This window comes from Papio anubis, chromosome 2 (genome assembly GCF_008728515.1).
Source record: "Papio anubis isolate 15944 chromosome 2, Panubis1.0, whole genome shotgun sequence".
Lineage (NCBI taxonomy): Eukaryota > Metazoa > Chordata > Mammalia > Primates > Cercopithecidae > Papio > Papio anubis.
The window spans coordinates 114,294,862-114,310,527 of NC_044977.1; the positions used below are offsets into that span (position 1 = coordinate 114,294,862).

A 15,666-nucleotide genomic window follows, 5' to 3' on the forward strand; every position below is an offset into this window, starting at 1 on the left:
GGAAAATTGGCTAGCCATAAGTAGAAAGCTGAAACTGGATCCTTTCCTTACTCCTTATACAAAAATTAATTCAAGATGGATTAGAAACTTAAATGTTGGACCTAAAACCATAAAAACCCCAGAAGAAAAGCTAGGTAATACCATTTAGGACATAGGCATGGGCAAGGGCTTCATGTGTAAAACACCAAAAGCAACGGCAGCAAAGGCCAAAATTCACAAATGGGATCTCATTAAACTAAAGAGCTTCTGCAAAACAAAAGACACTACCATCAGAGTGAACAGGCAACCTAGAGAATGGAAGAAAATTTTTGCAATCTACTCATCTGACAAAGGGCTAATATCCAGAACCTACAAAGAACTCAAACAAACTTACAGGAAAAAAACAACCCCATCAAAAAGTGGGCATAGGATATAAACACATTTCTCAAAAGAAGACATTCATACAGCCAACAGATACATGAAAAAATGCTCATCAACACTGGCCATCAGAGAAATGCAAATCAAAACCACAACGAGATACCATCTCACGCCAGTTAGAATGGTAATCATTAAAAAATCAGGAAACAACAGGTGCTGTGCTGGAGAGGATGTGGAGAAATAGGAACACTTTTACACTGTTGGTGGGACTGTAAACTAGTTCAACCATTATGGAAAACAGTATGGCAATTCCTCAAGGATCTAGAACTAGAAATACCATATGACCCAGCCATCCCATTACTGGGATATAACCAAAGGATTATAAATCATGCTGCCATAAAGACACATGCACATGTATGTTCCATTGCGGCACTATTCACAATAGCAAATACTTGGAATCAACCCAAATGTCTATCAGTGACAGACTGGATTACGAAAATGTGGCACATATACACCATAGAATACTATGCAGCCATAAAAAAGGATGAGTTTGTGTCCTTTGTAGGGACATGATGCAGCTGGAAACCGTCATTCTCTGCAAACTTTTGCAAGAACAGAAAACCAAACACTGCATGTTCTCACTCATAGGTGGGAACTGAACAATGAGATCACTTGGACTCGGGAAGGGGAACATCACACACCAAAGCCTATCATGGGGAGGGGGTAGGGGGGAGGGATTGCATAGGGAGTTATACCTGATGTAAATGACGAGTTGATGGGTGCTGACGAGTTGATGGGTGCAGCACACCAACATGGCACAAGTATACATATGTAACAAACCTACATGTTATGCACATGTACCCTAGAACTTAAAGTATAATAATAAAAAAAAAAAAAAAAAAACAGCAACAGTCCAGAACCTACGAAGAACTCAAACAAATTTACAAGAGAAAAACAAACAGTCTCATCCAAAAGTGGGCAGAGGATATGAACAGACACTTCTCAAAAGAAGACATTCATACAGCCAACAGACACATGAAAAAATGCTCATCGTCACTCACCATCAGAGAAATGCAAATCAAAACTACAATGAGATGCCATCTCACACCAGTTAGAATGGTAATCATTAAAAAGTCAGGAAACAACAGGTAATGGAGAGGATATGGAGAAATAGGAACACTTTTACACTGTTAGTGGGACTGTGAACTAGTTCAACCATTGTGGAAAACAGTGTGACGATTCCTCAAGGATCTAGAACTAGAAATACCATATGACCCAGCCATCCCATTACTGGGGATATACCCAAAGGATTATAAATCATGCTGCTATAAAGACACATGCACACGTATGTTTATTGCGGCATTATTCACAATAGCAAAGACTTGGAATCAACCCAAATGTCCATCAGTGACAGACTGGATTAAGGAAATGTGGCACATATACACCATAGAATACTATGCAGCCATAAAATAGGATGAGTTTGTGTCCTTTGTAGGGACATGGATGCAGCTGGAAACCATCATTCTCAGCAAACTATCGCAAGAGCAGAAAACCAAATACTGGATGTTCTCACTCATAGGTGGGAATTGAACAATGAGATCACTTGGACACAGGAAGGGGAGCATCACACACCGGGTCCTATTGTGGGAAGGGGGTAGTGGGGAGGGATAGCATTAGGAGATATACCTAATGTAAATGACGAGTTAATGGGTGCAGCACACCAACATGGCACATGTATACATATGTTACAAACCTGCATGTTGTGCACATGTACCCTAGAACTTAAAGTATATAAAAAAAAATCAGCAAGCCTTATTTTTAGAAATCTGAAAACAATAAATACTGGTACTAAGATTATAATATATGGTGATTCTTTTCCACTTTTACTTGATTCTGTTGTCCTCAGAACTGAGGAAGAAGTGTTTTCCAGAAATCTCAGAGTCTACTTTTATTAATCCACGCTTGTCTCCTGAGGGGGATGAGATATTGTATGCTGCTACTGTATTTGAAAATCATACTAGAATTCACTTCAGACTAAGCACCGTTATGTAGTTGGAACTATATACACTTGGACATGCTATATGACAACACTGAAAATGGGTGTTGTATATAAACTTCCCTCCATCTGGATATGTTTTAAATTCCATAGCAAATAGAAACGTTGGCAAGACAGGAAAAATACTAAAGAATAAACATTTCAGCTCTCCAGAGGCTATAATTCATTTTGTCATTCATCCTAATACACTCATTCATTTAACAAGTATGTATTTAGCATATGCTAGAAACCAGGCATTGACATAGGTGCTAAGGACACACTAGTGAACCTTAAGGATGGATGGAAATCCCTACCTTGTTAAGCAGACCTTCTGCTAATAAGATGTATCTTCAACATACCAGACTCTTGTTAACATTCTCCTAGAGCAGGGGCATGTTAATGTACCAAAATTTTTCTGTGAAGGGTCAGATAATACATATTTTAGGCCTTGTGGGCTATATAGTTTCTATTGTAACCACTCTGATCTGCCATTGTAATATGAGAGCAGCCATAGATAATGTGTAAATAAATGTGGCTATATGTAAATAAAAACTTTAATTACAAAAACAGGTAGTTGAGTTAGACTGTAGATCATCTAGTCCGGGTCTCTGACTTAATAACTTAGAACAGAGACAAAAAGCTGCACAATATGAAAAGTTACTTTAGAAATCAATCCAGAAATCTTCATTTTGCAGGTGAATTAAATGAGGTCCTGAGAGGTTTAGCTCCAGGTAACAAAGTAAACTAACGACAGAACCAGAACTAGAACCTATAACTCCTGACTCTTAGTAGAGTTTCTTTCTGCTTCACTAGATTGCCTCTCCTGTGCTGGAAGTCGTAGGACTTACTACAGTGTTGTTGTACTATGTGAAAGAGAACATTTTTCTTCGGTTTCTTGGGGTCCAAATACTACTAGTTTTAAAAACACCTGTGCACTATCATCACTATTACCACTATCATCACTACCATCATCACCAGCCTCACTATCATCACAACCACCACTACTACTAACGTCATCAGTATCATTATCACCACCATCATCACCATCATCATCACAAGAAACAACCAAAGACCATCACAAAAACTCAGAGTCACAAAGGGATTTATTTTTCTTGGTGCAGCAGGATCTGAGAGTGCATTTAAGTGTCATTGTGAAAGCACCTCAGTAAGGGGATGTTGAGAGGAGCTTCTTATGGGCTTGGGTTTGTGCCGATGGTTCTGAGGATGGATTACAAAGCAGAAACTCACTCTGGATCAAATGCTATCAAGAAACAGAGACTGTTTTGAAGTCCTTGGGATTAAAAAAGAGAGAGAGAGAGAAACAGAGACAGCTGATGATTGGATTTCTTTATTTATTTTTGTCTAGCAGGTGGGAGGTTTATAGCATGGGTAGAGTTGTGTTGGTAAAGAAGTACCAATCACTCAGCTTAGCCAGAAGAGGGGCAAGCTAGTCATTTTTGTGGTGGTGAGTGGTCTTGTTGCTCTTTTGTTTCAAACATCAGTTTTTTACTTTCTTACTTGTATTTTCACACTTCAATAGCAATAAATAAGGTCTACTGTTTAAAAATTATAAAATTCAGATAGGAAAAAAAGATAATTAAAATCCTCCATTCATAGATAATAATTAACAACTTGGTATGTACCACTTTTCTGTGTATACATGCACATACATATATTTGCACAAGATATGAGATAACAGTATACATTCCAATGTAAACTACATTTTTACTTAATGTATAAAACATGTTTCCATAAAAAGCATCATTTTTAATGAGTTCAAAGATATTTCACTATGTGAGTCTGCCATAATTTATTTAACCGATTACTTATTATTATATATTTAGAAGAAGGTTTCCAGTCTTTGCTGTTATTAAAAACATAGTCATTTTTTTGTGCAAATTCCAAATACTTTCCTTGGGATAAATTCCTAGATCTAAGAATGTTAGATCAATGTGTATATACATTTTAAGACTTTAAAAAAAGTTAGTAAATTTCTATCAGAAAATCTGTATAAATTTTTGCTCATGCATATAGTGTATGAGAATATTCCTAATCCTCCAAAAATAAAATATCCATTTTACTTAAAAATGACTCTAGCATAATGTCCTAAGAACATAATTTTATTCTTTTTACATAGAATTTATTCACATTTCCCATCAGTCCAATAAACTTTCATTGAATATTAGTGTGGGCCAGTCACTGTGCTAGGTGCTGAATATAATCTGTGATTTTTCATAGTCAGTATCTTTACTTGTCACAGTCTAGATACATGACCATCAACCACTTTTATAGAAAAAGGTAAGAGGAAATGTAAATCTTGTTAGATGAGGATTTTTAGGAGGAGAATTGTATCTGTATTGTGGCACCACTAACAATCCATTACAAATAATTTATCATCATCATCTTGGATGTGCGACACGAGTTAACATTTTCTCCAAATATTTTATTTAGTTCTATACTTTAGATAAATTAATATAACTTTTGTCTGTTTTTTGTCCAAATATTTATTGAACTCCTAAGAAAATATTAGTAATCACCATAAAATACATTACTGACTCATAGGCAAACTCTGAACTAGTTGTTCTGGACAAAAAAAAGTTGCTGGATGTAATTTCCATATCCTTGTTGTTCCACTGTTCAATTAGGAATATTTGTCAAGTCTTCATCAAAAGAGATAACAACACAAGTATTAATATGTGAGGTTGCACTAGCTATCTTGGAAATAAAGCTTCATGTTGCAAGGAAAAATTAAAACTGGTAATTGAAATGTCTAAAATACACAATTGCAAAGTGAGATAATTTTTTTCTTTAATTTTATTTTCTGCTGCACTTTCTTAAGATTAGGGAGGGGCTTCGTTATTAACCAGATTCTTGCTTTCTATTGAAAGCATATACACTGCGAGCTTGGGCATATACACCATCCTAAAATTCTGTTGCATGTGTACACTTTTCATTTCCTTGTATCTTTTTTTCCCAATTCAGTGCATGTCAATAAACACTATTAGACTTTCATACTAACAGCTGTAGCTATTTTATAAATTAAAATAAATTCCTAAGAGTTTATGCTTTCAAAAGATAATTTCATTTGGCATTTATCTATGTTCAGAAGTGAAATATATCTGCTAATATCACACTTAGGTTGTTTTCTCAATATTTTCTTTTGCTTTTTGAATTATTGTTGAGTCCTTTCACGTGAAACTTATTTAAGCTGTAATCTGTTTTTAAAACAAATCATTATAATGACTGTAATTTGTATTCTTTACAAGCTACTTTAATTTTTAAAGTAGCATTGAATCATTCTACAAAAATTTGGATTAAAAATAAAATATAAAATGCATTCAGCATATGAAATATTATTCCTTTGATATACTTTCTTTGTATCCACATCGTTCTAAAGTAATTTTATGTATTTTATATTCATCAATTATAATAAAGATTAATTTTAATATGTGCAGAAAATCATAATCATACATAATATGTATAAGTCTTAGTCTTCTTTTTCATTATTACGATTTTTAAATTGCTGCTTTATAACTTAAAGTGACAACCAAAATTATCATTGGCACCCTGAGTTTTAAATATGCTAATACATTAATTGAGTTGGCTTTGTTGCTTTTATGTAACTTTGCAAGTTTTGTGTGTTGAGAGTGATATAAGTTCAAAGATCTCAATGTGAATCATTACTGAGACAGTTATAATATCATTAATTGTTTAATTTTGGTATTTATATTTTGTAAATGAAATTAATTTGAAATAACTAGTATACTTTGTTATTCTTTTATTCATTTTGACTTAACAAATGCATATTGAATAGTTACTCTGCATAAAACACTGCATGAGGGGTCAGCCCATACTTCCCATACTTTCATAAAAGAACCATTATTTTTTGGCAAAATCTCTTTCTCTTTACTCTCTTTTTCTCTTTCTCTCTCACGCACACATACACACACACAGAATTTATTCAGCAAAAGTAAAAATTATATATATATAATCAGTTTTTAATGTTTATAATTTTTTATTCTTTAATTTACAGTAAACTTTTCTGGGGCGGTGTACAGTGGTATATATTTTGCTAATACATGGAGTCCTGTGTTCACCACCACAATCAAGCTACTAAAGAGTTTCTTCACACACACATACCAATTTCTCATGCTGCCTTTTTGTAATTGGCCCCTCCTCCACTTCAATCCTTGGGAACCACTGATCTGTTCTCTGCCTGATAGTTCTTGCCTTTTCCAGAATGTCACATAAATGGAGTCATAGAGTGTGTAGTCTTTGAATGGAGTTTCTTGCACTTAGCATAATGCATTTGAGATTATTCATGTTGTCATACATATCAGTAGTTCCTTTTTGTTACTGAGCAATGTTACACTGAATGTATGTGCAACTGTTTCACTAATTGGGGGACATTTTGGTTGTTTCAACATTTAGCAGTTATGAATAAAGCACTTGAAAACATTAGCTTACAACTATTTTGGTAAACATAAGTTTTTATTTCTCTTGTATAAACAGGAGTGGGATTGCGGGTCATATGGTAAATGTATGTTTAATTTTGGAAGAAACAGCCAAACTGTTTTCCAAAGTGGCTGTGCCATTTTACATTCCCACCAGCAATGTGTGAGAGTTCCAGTTGCTCTGCCTCATTGCCAGACTTATGACGGTTAGTTCTATCAATTTCAACTATTTAAATAGATGTATGTTGTATTGCATTGTGGTTTTAATTTTTTCATTGTCCTAATGACTAATGACACTGAGGTTATTTTCCATTTGTATATCTTCTCTGGTGAAGCATTTTAAAAAAATCTTTGACCATTTTAAAAATTGGGAGATTTTTGAAAATGTTGAATTCTGAGATTTGGATACAAGTCATTTGTCAGATATGTGATTTGAAAATAAATTACTTAAATACGCTTGCTGTTTTATTCTCTTAACAGTGTTAAAAGCCTTATTTAACAATTTTTTTATTTTAGGGCTCGTGCTTTTGTTGTCATATCTAAAATCCCTTTGCCTAATCCAAGGTCTTAAAACTTTCTCCTATGTATTCTGGTAGATGTTTTTTAAAGGATGGTTTAATGTTCAAGTCATCCTAGACAGAACCGTGCTGATTCTGTTAGGTCTTTGGACACTGAGCCTCATTATCTAGGTTTCTATCTTGATTTGGAGACTACCCAAGTGAAAGTGCTATGTAAATTCTAGAATGCTGTAGACTTTTTAGTTATGTTTCCTTACTTTTAAAATTATGGGAACAGGAACTGTTATGTACTTACATGTGGGTCACAACCCTGTGACTCATTTCCCGAGTTCCCTGAACCTCTGCTCTTTCTAGCTCAGTAAAATGCAGCATGATGTTTATGAGTTCTAAGTAGATCTGCCTTTTGATAAATCTGGCTCTGGACCCACTAGCTGAGAGAATTTGGGAAGACTTTGTAGCTCGAGTAGCAGTTTCCTCTGTGAAGTACAAAACTCAATCCTTCTCAGTGTTTTAGCAAATCTGTTATTGTTAGTTAGCAATTGTTGTCATTTGTATTGAAATGCTGCCTTGCTCCCTCCATTCTCCTTCAGTTATTAAATTACACAAGAGTCCAGGAGTTGAGGTTCTTTCCTTGTTGCCAGTCTTTCCTGTTGTTGGCCAGCATCCCAGATACCCCATTGCAGTGCACCCTCCACCTACAGAGACTTTACCCCACCCAATTGCTCTCTGATGATGATAATCACCAGTTGTGCCAAAAGACACCGCGTGTCTCTAGACATTAAATTCCACCTGCCGAAACTGTCCCTCTCCACCACCTACCCTTCCCTGACGTTCACTACAAGTTAGAGTAAATGCTGATTCCCAGGTCCCAGCTCCTCGTGAGGTTGCCTGTACTCAACTCTCCAACTCAGAAGCTCTCTCCAATAGATCTATTTTGCCTCTTTTCAAAGCATTCAAAAAAGCTTTGTCACCTCTTTTTTAAGTTCTTAATTAAAAGGCAAAACTCATGTCATAAATTCACCACTGGTTTCTACTTGCATGGGATTGAAATCTCTTACTTAAGTTTAGGAAGTTCATAACAGACTGTATAGGTAATTTTCTGCCCCTCTTGATTTAAAATGGCTGCTAAGATGGAAATTCACATTCCATTTCAGTGGAACGGGATTGAGGAAATTATGGGGTGGCAATAATTTGAACATGATGGGTATTGAAAAGTTTCATGTTCCAGAACCGTGGGTATGTCGAGGCAAAGCCTGACTATTTTAGCTATAAAACCAACTGCCAAACTGTACAGAGGTTTACTGTCTCAGGTTACATAAGATTTCTTTTGTGAAAGGTTCTTTTATTTGTTTGGGAGTTGGAGATACTGCTTATATTGCTCTGTAGTGTTTTGAATGCCATCATTTTTTCCCCTTTGAAAATACAGGAGTTTTCTGTGTGTTTTGAAGTCTGTTTTCATCTTCTTTCATCTCTTCTCACTCTCGAAACTAAAGTAAGGATGTGAGAGATGTAACATCTCCACTCACTTCCCCATCCGAGAGCTGTGATTTTTTTCAGAGGAAGAGAGAGAAGTGCCTTTTGATTATTGTTTAGGGGCAATTGCGACATCTTCCTGGAAAGTTAAGCACAAGGAGAGATCAAATGCTCTGATTTGAAGTCCAGTTGTATTCGCTGCTCACGTGAGGAAAATGTGAAATCAAGGAAAAAAACAGCTGAATAAAAGTAAACCCAAATCCAAATGATAGTGAAGTTCGAGCAAAATATTGTGGAAATGTGAAGAAATGACGTGCTGCAAGCCAGTGGAAGATGGATACTGATAATTTATTATCGAGTGTATGGGTATGTTAAAAAAAAAAAAAAAAAAAAAAACAAACAAAAAAAAAAAAAAAACAACCCAGGTGGAATCCACTTCTTAGGCTCTTGGACCACCATGCAGTTAGCTTCTGCCTGCTGTTCCATGGAAAGTCCCTCTGGAATCACCTGCTACCTCATAGGTCCAGGCAGAGTCAAAGTGGGTGCCAGCCACCCATCTTAATGAATCAGTGCTGATGGGGTGCCAGGAAATAATTCATGCATTCAATTTCTTATTCTGAGGATGGTTAAAAAGTGAGATTTGTAAACAAAATTGCATCTGAACCATTGAAGTCTTTGGTTAGCCTATCATGGCCTTGGTTGTCCTTCCATTTGTTCTGCTAGGAAGGGCTGTTATCACTTTTCAACATCTTGTATTCTCTTTTATTAATACTTTGGGCTCCTTTTGTGATTACGATATGGTTTGAGCTGTGATTTTTATGATTCATGTCACTTTGGTGTTTACTAGAACTGCATGTTGCTGGGTACAGTTTATCAAAACTGCATATTACAGGCTCAGGCCTGTACTCACAGCATTTTGAGGGGCTGAGGTGGGAGGATCACTTGAGCCCAGGAGTTAAAGAGCAGCCTGGCAGCATGGCCAAACTCCATCACTACAAAAAATATAAAAGCTAGCTAGGTGTGATGGGTGCATCCATAGTCCCAGCTACTAGGGAGGCAGAGGTGGGAGGATTGCTTGGGCCTGGGAGGTCAAGGCTACAGTGAGCCATGATAGCACCACTGCACTCCAGGCTGGGTGACAGAGCAAGATTCTATTTCAAAACAAAACAAAACAAAATAAAAACCCTGCATGTTGGGGTGGTACATCTTGATGTCAGAATGAGCAGAGCACCTAGCTCCATCTTAGGGATTTTCCCATTGCCAGTGACCTGGAACTCTCTCTTACATGATGTCAGCAGTCCTGAAGGAGGTAAGATAGAGTGAGACCCACCACACCACTGGAAAAACATCTTAAAACTGAGGTGAAGGTCACAGATGTTAGTTCCTGCATCTTGTAGTGATACCTTTACTCCCTAGGAGAGGTTGTCAGCTACGAATGATTGGGGAAACACTTAACAGTACGGATGGTGTGAGTAAACCTGTATCCCTGGAGCGAGATGACCCTACTTATTCTTGCACAATGACTAAAGAAGAGACTATATGCTGAAATGCATTAGATCTGTATATGCCTTATTCCTGGGCACAGTTGGACCCACAGTAGAGCGGTGCTCTTAGGAAGGGGCTCTAACTCTCCTGTTATTATCCTTTGTACTAAATGGAGAGAGCAAATAATATGCAGTCTAGATTTGCATACCAACTACTCAAGGGGTCACAGACAAATATCTCGCAGCTAGCTACCTGCTATCATGGATATCAAATCCCTGGTGTGATAGAACCTGGACACATTGTGCAAAGCTGAAAATAATAGAATCTCCTCCCATTGGAGAATGAGGAGCCACTAATCTCAGGCAGCTTCTTGTCAGGCAATGTGGAGGTAGCCACCAATATTATCCAGCAGAAACTCCTGTTTACCTCTCCAAAATAATATATGAAAAAGAGAATAGGCTAGGTGCGGTGGCTCAAGCCTGTAATCCCAGCACTTTGGGAGACCGAGACGGGCGGATCACGAGGTCAGGAGATCGAGATCATCCTGGCTAACAGGGTGAAACCCCGTCTCTACTAAAAAATACAAAAAATTAGCTGGGCGTGGTGGCGGGCGCCTGTAGTCCCAGCTACTCAGGAGGCTGAGGCAGGAGAATGGTGTGAACCCGGGAGGCAGAGCTTGCAGTGAGCTGAGATCCGGCCACTGCACTCCAGCCTGGGTGACAGAGCGAGACTCCATCTCAAAAAAAAAAAAAAGAAAAAGAAAAAGAGAATAATACATTGTGAGGACATATGTTAATTTTTGCATTTATAGCAAGGGAAGGAGGATAGAATATGGGTAAATATTCAGAAACAGATGAGGTTATGGGTTTGGTGGAGGAATTGAGGTAATTACACACAGCAGGTTTCTATTTTCTTTATTAACAGCAGTTTAGGTCATTTGTTGAGAATGAAGTGAGCAGCATCTGGTTCAGAGGTTTGAGGAAGGTGGAGAAGTATAAAAATAGTCACTGTGGACAACAGGAAAGAGATTTTCCTGGAGAAGAACTGCAAGATTTCTGGACAGTTACAATTTGAAGCCATGAATTTTTAATGGTATCAATCTCAGTGGTTGTGTGATTATTCTCTAGCAGTGATTGAATCAGCAGTCCAGGTATAAATATGAAGAAGGTAGACTTTGGGATGAAGCAGGGTTGAAAATTTACTTTATGGCATTGTGTCAGGGTGGTTGCACTTAATATTACCATTTGTTGCCATTACTTTTAATGGCAAAAACCGCTATTATTTTTGCACTAACCTAATATATCGGTAGAGAACAATTGTAATGATAAAAGTATTTAGGACATGACCATAGGGCCTGAAGTTTGAAGTGGAATGGGAATAAAGATAATGAAATGAGGCAATGGAAAAGCTAAGAGTCTTAGAAATGTAGCTTAGACTCCAAAGCAGACTAAAATACCAAGGAACCAGTGAAACATTTGATGAAGAATGAATCAATTACTTTTAAAATTTAGGAAACATGAAGTAACTTAATGGCAATAACTATTTTATGGCTATTTTTGTGGGTTCCTCCTTTTGCTTATACCCCACAGGAAACTCTTATTTCCTCCAGCTTGAACTGTGTCAGAGCTAGATGGGAGTCTGCAGTTGTCCACTGAGGAGCCATGATGGTTACAAATACTCAACCATCATACAGGTCCATGGTTTCTCAACTCACAGGGATGAGTGAAAAAGTAACCAGAAGCTGAGGGAAGAAAAATTGGGCTTCTAATGACAGGAGAGAGTGAAATGAAGAAATGAAAGTTCTTACAAGAGAGACATAGCCTTTAGTGAGGCCAACACAGCGCATGGTCAGCCCATAGACCAAAGTCAATTGCTTAGCTTACCTGTGCTTATGTGTCTGCCCAGACCCTTCCCACCTGCAGATCCATCCCACACAGACAGTGTTCCACCTGAATGTGAAATGCATTCACTGATTTCTCTAACTCACCCCCTCGTACATCTCCCTATGTTAGAATAGAAGGTGGAATACTTAGAAAGATAGTGGGATAAGAAAGCCCTGCTCTTGATCAGGATTGAATTATATAAAATTAGTTTTAAATCTGCTTCTGAGTTGTGTAACAGAAACTCACAAGACTCCTGCAATCAGAATTATTATTATTATTATTTATTATACCTTAAGTTCTGGGATACATGTGCAGAACATGCAGGTTTGTTACATAGGTATACACGTACCATGGTGGTTTGCTGTACCCATCAATCCATTATCTACATTAGGTATTTCTCCGAATGCTATCGCTCCCCTAGCCCTCCACCCCGGGACAGGCCCTGGTGTATGATGTTCCCCTCCCTGTGTCCATGTGTTCCCATTGTTCAACTCCCACTTATAAATGAGAACATGCAGTGTTTTGTTTTCTGTTCCTGTGTTAGTTTGTTGAGAATTATGGTTTCCAGCTTTATCCATGTCCATGCAAAGAACATGGACACATCCTTTTTAATGGCTGCATAGTATTCCATGGTGTATATGTGTCATATTTTCTTTATCAAGTTTATCATTGATTGGCATTTGGGTTGGTTCCAAGTATTTGCTATTGTGAACAGTGCTGCAATAAACATATGTGTGCATATGTCTTTATAGTAGAATGATTTATAATCCTTTGGGTATATACCCAGTAATGGGATTGCTGGATCAAATGGAAATTCTGGTTCTAGATCCTTGAGGAATTGCCACACTGTCTTCCACACTGGTTGAACTAATTTACATTCCCACCAACAGTGTAAAAGCATTCCTATTTCTCTACATTTTCTCCAGCATCTATTGTTTCCTGACTTTTTAATGATTGCCATTCTAACTGGCATGAGATGGTATCTCATTGTGATTTTGATTTGCATTTCTCTAACGACCAGTGATGATGAGCTTTTTAAAAAATATATATATATATATATATATTTGTTGGCCGCATAAATGTCTTCCTTTATCAGAATTATTTTTAAAGGTAGTTTTGAGAAAGAGAATTTGGGACTATACTGCAGAAAGTCTTAAATTTCAAGATAAGGAATTTAGACTTTATTCTAAGATTCTAAACTAAGGCTCTCCCCTTTGGGGACAGAAAGATAACATGTTGGAAGTAGCACTTTTAGAAGATTCATGAGATGCTGGTGGATGGATGAAATGTGTGTTTGTTTCACCTTACATCAATGGGAAATTTGTCTTTTGTTCACTATCAACAGATCTTGTAGTTTCTTCCTAAATAATGTCTTTAAATAGTTTTCATTTTTCTTCTATTAGTCTCTCAATTTCATATGCAGCCACTATCATTTTTTTTTCTCTTAATTTGCTCTCAGACATCCACCTTTCCTCCTTTAGTTCAAAAATGCCAGTTGTTTTTGTCTTTTTAGTAACTTTCGTGGAAGAAGATCACCCATTGAACTAATCAAAAACCTCTCAGTGGCTCATTTTAATTAAATAAAAATCTCTAATTATGAGTTCAAGGTACTTCTGTCCATTTCTTATCTAATTTAATTTCCTTTATTTCTTAGGATTTCCTCCTTTACTGTATGTTTTCCAGTGAGATGAAGATTTTGGTCATTTCCTCATTCATATTCCTGCTTTTCAAAACCCAAGCAAGAAAGGAAACTTCTGCAGTGACTTTCTCATTATGAAATCTTAGCATTCACTAACCGGCCATGATGGACAACCAGCCAAATGGACACATATACACTAGTCTGTACCTGCAGAGAAAGAACTGCAAATCTCTCTGATCAGAAAACTATCCTATCTTGTACATTATTAAAAGTCTGCCTCCAAAAAGTTTACTTCTGGAATACTGTAATTGAATAGAATCAGGGATCCTACCTGTGTCCTTCAACTTTCACTTCTTGTCTACTGAAGTAAAGGTTGAATTTGCATTAGACCCAATGCAGTAGACCCAGTAGTCTGTGAATGGAAATGGGCAAACCTGTGACCTCCCAAAAATTAAATGTGAAAGTTTTGTTTGTGTATACTCATGGCATTATTCTTTTAATGAAGAGATAATCTGTATACTTTTCTTTTTTAAAAGATACTTTTATTTCTTTATTGTTGTGAACTGACACAGCTAATTTCTTTCTGAAGAGGTTCTTTGGTTGAGAATGGTAGCAACTAGTTTGATGTAGGGGGTGAGAGTTAGCAGTCCCCCAAAATCTTACTTTCAGGTTATAATGAAAGAAATCTCTTACAAAATTTTTACACACGGTGAAGGCTGCTCTCTGCTTCCAAGATATCCTCTTCTCACTGCAGCCTCACATGACAGAAAGGCAAAAGAGATTAATGCTCTGTCCTCACATGCAGAGAGATGGAAGGGCCAGGCAGCTCTCGGAAACCCCTTTTATAAGGTCATTAATCCCATTCACAAGGGTGGAGCCCTCATGACTTAATCACTTCCCAAAAATTTTTTTGTTTTTTCATGATTATGGGTACACAATTGTTATGTATATTTATGGGGCACATGTGATGTTTTGATACAGGATACAACGTGTAATAATTACATCAGGGTAATTGGGTATCCATCACCTCAAGAATTTATCATTTCTTTGTGTTAGAAACATTCCAGTCTACTCTTTCAATATTTTAAAATATACAATAAATTACTGTTGACTGTATCATCCTGATGTGCTACCAAATACTAGACCTTATTCATTCTATCTAACTATATTTTTGTCCCCATTAACCATCCTCACTTTTTCCCCTCCACCCTGATCCCCTTCCCAGCCTCTAGTAGCCAATATTCTACTCTCTGTCTCCATGAAATCAGTTGTTTTAACTTTAGCTCCTGCACAGGAGTGAGAACACGCAAAATTTGTCTTTCTATGTCTGGCTTAGTTCACTTAACAGAATATACCCCAGTTCAATCCATGTTGTTGCAAATGACAGGAGTTTCTTCTTTTTTTTGGTTGAATAATATCTCATTGTGTATATGTACCACATTTTCTTTATGCATTCATTTGTTGATGGAAACTTTGGTTGATTCCAAATTGTGGCTATTGTGTATAGTGCCATAATAAACTCTGGAGTGCAGATATCTCTTTCATATACTGATTTCCTTTCTTTAGGATACATGCTTAACAACGAGATTGCTGGATCATATGTTAATGATCCATACGCAGAAGAATGAAATTACACCTCCATCTCTTGCCATATACAAAAATCAAAGCAAAATGGATTAAAAGCTTAAATGTAAGACTCCAGTTTGTAAAACTACTACAAGAAAACACTGGGGAAACTCTTCAGGACATTGGTCTGGACAAATATTTCTTGAGCAATACCCCACAAGTACAGGCAGCCAAAGCAAAAATGGACAAATGGGAT

General features: G+C 36.9%; 1 long non-coding RNA gene across 2 annotated transcripts in view; it reads left to right on the forward strand.

Annotated features, from left to right (window-relative positions):
• Positions 1 to 14,321, forward strand: part of LOC103882176 — a 48,452-nt gene extending 34,131 nt beyond the window's left edge. The window contains exons 6-7 of one of the 2 annotated variants that reach the window (XR_002520472.1): positions 6,905 to 7,052; positions 13,860 to 14,321. This is a non-coding gene — a long non-coding RNA (uncharacterized LOC103882176). The remainder of the gene's footprint in view (positions 1 to 6,904; positions 7,053 to 13,859) is intronic. The other variant, XR_002520473.1, reaches the window with a different exon arrangement.
• Positions 14,322 to 15,666: the final 1,345 nt, after the last annotated feature.